Raw genomic sequence first — 6,000 nt, forward strand, 5'->3', positions numbered from 1 at the left:
AATATAATTCCATACTGTCTTGTTGCTTCAGTTGTTCAAAGCTTTGGCCATGGTATTTTAAACACTTTTTTAATCATATGAAGCTGATTTGAACCTAAGCAAAAATGAATCATACTTAATGACAATATTTCTCCCAAAATAAGAGTTAAACACTTTTTCCTGTCTAATGAAAGTTGCTTACTGTCCATGCTTACCCAAAATGTATCTAAAGAAATAACAATCTACCCAAATGTTAGCAATGGATTATCAATTAAACTACTTCTTTTATTGTCTCAGCAAGTTTCACCATAAGTGGCCTTTTTTTTTTTCTTAATTAGGAGTGAATGTTGAAGCACATGACTACTGGAGTAATTTGCTTAAATTTATGCTAAGGCAGTAGCAAGGTGTGTGTGTGTGTGTGTGTGTGTGTGTGTGTGTGTGTTTGCAGTGCTGGAGATTGAGCACAGGGCCTCATACATGCTAGGCAAACACAGTTGTGTCCCAGCGCTCCACTAGCAGTTTTAACTACCGTTTTTTTTCCTCCATCATAGTAAAAGAACAGATGTCTTGATTTTATTACTAAATAAATCTTATGAAATAGTTTTGATTTCACTTCAGCCCAAAGGGTCTTTGGACACACCCCCTCCCTGACCACCTTCATGGATCACACTTTGAGAGCTGCAGATCAGGCTGTCCAAACTACAATCTGAGAGTCAACCTTGTTTCTTCTATTTTTGGAGCTCCATTATCACAGTTAACACTTGCTGAGCAAGATGATGTGCTAAGCTGTACCCAGCGCTTTTACATGGTATCAGATCTTTAATTCTTCCCCAGCATTATGAGACAGGTGCTGTTACTGTTATCCTGTTTTACAGATGAGGACCCTGAGCCATAAATGTCATCTGCCCAGCATCCACAGTGGAGCCTGGCTCCAGTGCCCCTGTGCTCTACTCCTTCCAGCTGTCACCAAAGTCCTTCAAAGTCCTGCCTGGCCCCAGGACTCACCCCCTCCTAGCTACTGCAGTAGCCTCCTACCTTGCTTTCTAGGCATACCCTGCCCCTCCCGCCCTGCCTTCCAGCACATGCCAGAGCTCTTTTTCCAAAGCACAGATTTTCCCAGGCTCCTACCCCGCTTCACATCCTTCTGCGGTGACCTCGGGTGAAAGGCTAAGCCCCTTTGCACATGGGCTCTGGCGTGTGGGAAGGTAGTCCAATTGCATGCCTTTCTCCACTCCCTTTGCGTGTGCATCCCTTGTCCTGCCACCTCCCCTGTCTTCCCCAGCCAGGCCCATTTACCCAACTCATCCCGATGCCCAGCGCCCCCACTCTAGAAAGCTGCCCTGCTCCCCATGCATACCTGCCTCCACCCCTCCCCTTACCCCTGCAGGTGCTCCTGGGCAGGGCTGTCTTTTCCATCACCAACCTGCCTAGCTGGCCGCAGCCTGCTTTGGAAGTGGTGGAGAGGGCAGCAGAGATGTGTGTGCTGAGTGGTCTAACCAGACTGCTGGGGACACTCCCTTGCAGGAGCTTTGTGGCTGGCACTTGTGGGCTCAGCAGGTTCTCTCCCTCTAGAGGCAGAGCTGCTGCTGGCCTCTGGGGACTCCAGAAGCACGGCGAGTCCAGGCAGAGGTTCCCTTGGCTCTGTGGTGCCGTTTTTGGCTGCTGTCTCAGGGAGGGTCCGCACCAAGGAAGGGCTGGTGGGGTGGGAGCCAGAGCACACTTAGGAACCGGCGCTCTGGCTCCCTCAATGATTGTCATGCTTCAGGGTGAGAAGAGAGTGGGGGAATCCAGAGACTGTGGTGGGTGGTGGACATAGGAAAGAGGGTGCTCCGGGCCACGGGACATGGCAGTTAGTAAGAAGTTTTCTCTGTCCATTGAGTTAAGTCCACAGGGTGTGGGGCAGAATAAATGTGTAACAGGTATCTACCGTTAAGCACAATGGAAAAGATAATATAAGGGGACCAGAGGGGTGGGGAGTGACATGGGAAGGCCTCACAGGAGGGGACATTTAGTTCATTCATTACATCAAACGCTAGGACAGGGTTAGTAAAGTGAACAAAAATTCCTTACCCTTTGGAGCTCAATTCTAGTGTGTGTGTGTGTGTGTGTGTGTGTGTGTGTGTGTGTGTAAAATGGCAAATATGCCAGATGGTAATAAGCAAGGAGCATACCAGGGTGAGGGATTGCAGGAGGTGCTGTGTTCGGTGAGTGTTCAGGGAAGCCCTCTCCTGTGTGACATTTGAGCAGAGAACTGAAGTGAGATAAGCTGTGTAGATAAGAAGGAAGAAGGTTCCAGGCCAGGGAACAGCAAGCAAGCGCAGAGGGCCTTGCCTTGGTTAATGAGCGGGGAAGTTTTAGTATGGCTGGGGCAGAGTAAAGGATCCAGCTGGCTGCTGCGTGGACCGTGGACTACAGTGGGGCAAGAGCAGAAGCAGTCAGACCGCACAGTCCAGTGCAGGCGAGGGGGCTGGTGGAAGTGGGGAGAGTCACCGTCGCAGATGTGTGTCAGGGGGCTGAACGGTTACACACGCCGATGTGGGAACAGGCGGCTGACAGACAAGGCGAAGGCTAGCAGCTGAAGCAAGGCTGTTGCTTCTGGGAAGAGGAGCTGTAGAGCATTAGGAAATCCAGTTGGTTTCAGATAGGTTAAATGTTAAAAATTTTCCTTTATAGTTTTAATTTTTTTGGGGGGGGGTACCGGGGATCGAACTCGGGACCTTGAGCTTGTGAGGCAGGTGGTGGAACCACTGAGCTAAATCCCCGGCTCCTTTATATTTTTTAAATGAAGATTTTAAATGTTCAGTAAAGTCGAAAGGAGTTTATAATGAACACCCACATACACACCACCTGAATTCCACCATCAACATTTTGCTCTGCTTGCTTTGTCACTGCCTTCTCTATCTATTGTTCCGTTTTACCTTTTGCTGCATTTAAGAAGTAATGCAGATATCGGTACACTTTTCTCTAGATATTTGAGCATATATAATATTAACTGAGTTCAATGTTTGTTTAGTTTTTCTTTTGAGGCAAATTTTACTTTCAGTGAAAATTACATCTTTTTTTTTTTTCGTCCTTTCTCTCTTTTTTTGTGGTGCTGGGGATTGCTCACACATGCTAGGCAAGCACTGTACCTCTGAACTGTGTCCCCAGCCTGCAATGTATAGATCTTCAGTATATACTCCTGATAGGCTGTGTAACACAGACTTCTCTCAGAACATTGCCATCACCCCCAGAAAGTTGCCTTTCCCTGTTAATCCATGCTGTCACCTCCCTTGAACCCTAGTTCTGGGTTTTTTTCACCAAGGTTCAGTATTACCTCTAGTAGAACTTTATATAGAGAAACGGTATATATATTTTTATGTGAGGCTTTCATTTAGCACTGTATATTTGAGTTTCCTCCATGTTAGGTATTGTGACCTTTAATCCTGAATTATGAATTTCATTGGAATAAAAGACAGATTAATAAAGCATCCTCTTGATGTATGGAGGGGTGGCCTTGGGTACTATATATGTGGTCCCTCGCCTGCTCTTCTCTGGCAGTGCTGCCTTGCTCTGCTTCCCAGTGGCCATTAATTAAGCAGCTTTGCTCTGCAACACCTTCCACTGTGATGTTTTTTCCTTGAAGACACCTGACCATGGACTGAGCCGGCCTCAAACTGTGAGCTAAACTAAACCTCTGTGGGTGTCAGATACTATGTCTCAGGGATTGGAAACTTAAAACACACACTAATACTTTGTTCCTTTTTTCCTCTCTCTCTCTTTTGCAGTACTGGGGATGGAACCCAGGGCCTCACACATACTAGAAAAGTGCTCTACTACTGAGATTTACATCCTCAGCCTTTTTTTTTTTTTTTTTTTTTTTTTTGGTACTGGGGATCAAACTCAGGACCTTCCGCTTTTGAGGCAGGCAGTGGAACCCCTGAGCTAAATCCTCGGCCCTCTCAGCCTTTTTAAAAAATTTTATTTTAGCCAAGTATGGTGGTACACACCTGTAATCCCACCATTTGGGAGGCTGAGGCAGGAGGATCACCATGAGTTTGAGGCCAGCCTGGACTACGTACATAGTAAGTTCAAGGCCAGCCTGAACTACATGGGACTCTGTCTCAAAAAACCCAAATAAGTGAATAAATACAATTTATTTTGAGATAGGGTCTTGCTAAGTTCTTAGCCCAGGCTGGCCTTGAACTTGTGATCCTTCAGCCTCTGCCTCCTGAGTAGCTGAGATGATGGGGTGTGCCACTGCACCTGGCAGTACATTGTTCCTTTCTCTTGGTTGGTGATACTCACTGTATGGATATGCCACAGCTGCTTTTGTGGTATTCAACTATTGTGCATAATGATACTATAAATTTTTTTTTTTTTTCCCCAGTGCTGGAAAAACCCAGGACCTTGCGTATGAAAGGGAAGTGCTGTACACTTAGTTAAACTCTCAGTACATCATGAACAATCTTATATTTTGTGGTCATACATAATTATTTTTCATACTTGAATGTAGAATTTCAGAGACATAGGGTAGGTATATATTTTAATTTTATTAAATAAAAAAACTGTTAGATCCTTTTGAAAGATCCATCTACAAAGAATGAATAAAAACATTGTGGAATAGTCACACCATGGTATGCTGTGCCATAGTTAAAGTCCAGCCACACATGTCAGCAGGGCAAAAGCCAAAAGCACATAGTAGATTGAAACATTTATTATGACACCATTTATATGAAGTTTGAAAACATCTGAAACAAATGTTACAAATAATTATATACACAATTATGAGGTAAAAGCATATTTGTAAAAACAGTCATTGATTTCAGGACAGAGGGCTGACAGATGGGGTCAGAGCGGCTCAGACCCCACCTGGAGAGATGTATGTCCATAAAAACATCAGAAGCAATTATGGTAAAATGTTAAGATTTATGAAGGTGAGGGCTGAGGATTTAGCTCATTGGTTCCGTTGCCTACCTCGCAAGTGCAAGGTCCCGAGTTTGATCTCCGGTACCAAAAAAAAAAAAAAAAGGTTTATCAAGGTGAATGATGGCTGCATGCTTCACCATACCCTGGATATTAATCTCTCTTTACCTTTTGGTTCTTCTGGTTGCTGACTTGTTCATTCCTGAGGATTCTTTCTGGTGCTCTTCACCCCTGCCCGCTGCCTCCTCAGGTGATGGATGCCTGGCCAAGCAGGAGGTAGTCAGGAGGTAGTCGGGGCACAGTACTGTCCTCTCCCAGTCCTGTGCCTCTCAGGGCATTTCTTTATTACCCTCACTTTTCTCTTTCTATTCTTTATGTCTTTCACAGTGGCCCTTATAATGGTATCTCTTTTCCCTTGAATTTCGTATAATTTTTTTACTTCTGAAATGGGTTTTTGCTTTTTTCCCCATTTTTGTTCTTAATCTCCCAGTTCCTGGTTCATGTCTGCCTGCTCTGTCTCCTTCTGGTGTCTGATCATCCCTTCCTGCAGTTCTTTATTTCTGCTGTGTCATCTTCCTGCACAGCTGCCATTGCTTAGTTATATATTTTTAAATTCACAATAGAGTGTTGAGTTAAAATGTCTTCTGCATTGTGGTGATATTTTCCTGATGAGTTTTCTTTTTACAGTGAAGTTTTGCTGCTGCTTTTCAGTTTTGTTTTCTGGCAGTACAGTGACTGCTTCAGGGAAAGGCAGATTCCAAGACCTGAGGTCCTTCCCTGAATCTTTCTACCACTACAGCCGAGAAGTCTGCCTCTTTCTCTGAGGTCACTGTGTCCATGAATGTGCATGTGGAGGAAGACCCCATCTGCAGGATTAAAGGGCATGGCTGCCAGAGCAGAGAGAGGGTCCTTATTTAAGTCTGGTCTTTCAGTGGTTCCTTGTAACGTAAGCCAGTTCGCCACATATTAGCTCAAGACACTTGGAGTCCATTTTGTCACATGCCACTGAAAGAGACAAATAAACCTTACTTTGTTCCGTCATAGCACCTGTGCGCTGTGGTCATTGTGATTTCCTGTTCATTTGTCTGAGTCTTCCACTGAGTGTCCTCTGCTACG

The sequence above is a fragment of the Heterocephalus glaber genome, unplaced genomic scaffold, assembly GCF_053883595.1.
Source record: "Heterocephalus glaber isolate CG9 unplaced genomic scaffold, H.glaber_assembly_v1.0 deba00001555, whole genome shotgun sequence".
In the NCBI taxonomy this organism is placed as follows: domain Eukaryota; kingdom Metazoa; phylum Chordata; class Mammalia; order Rodentia; family Bathyergidae; genus Heterocephalus; species Heterocephalus glaber.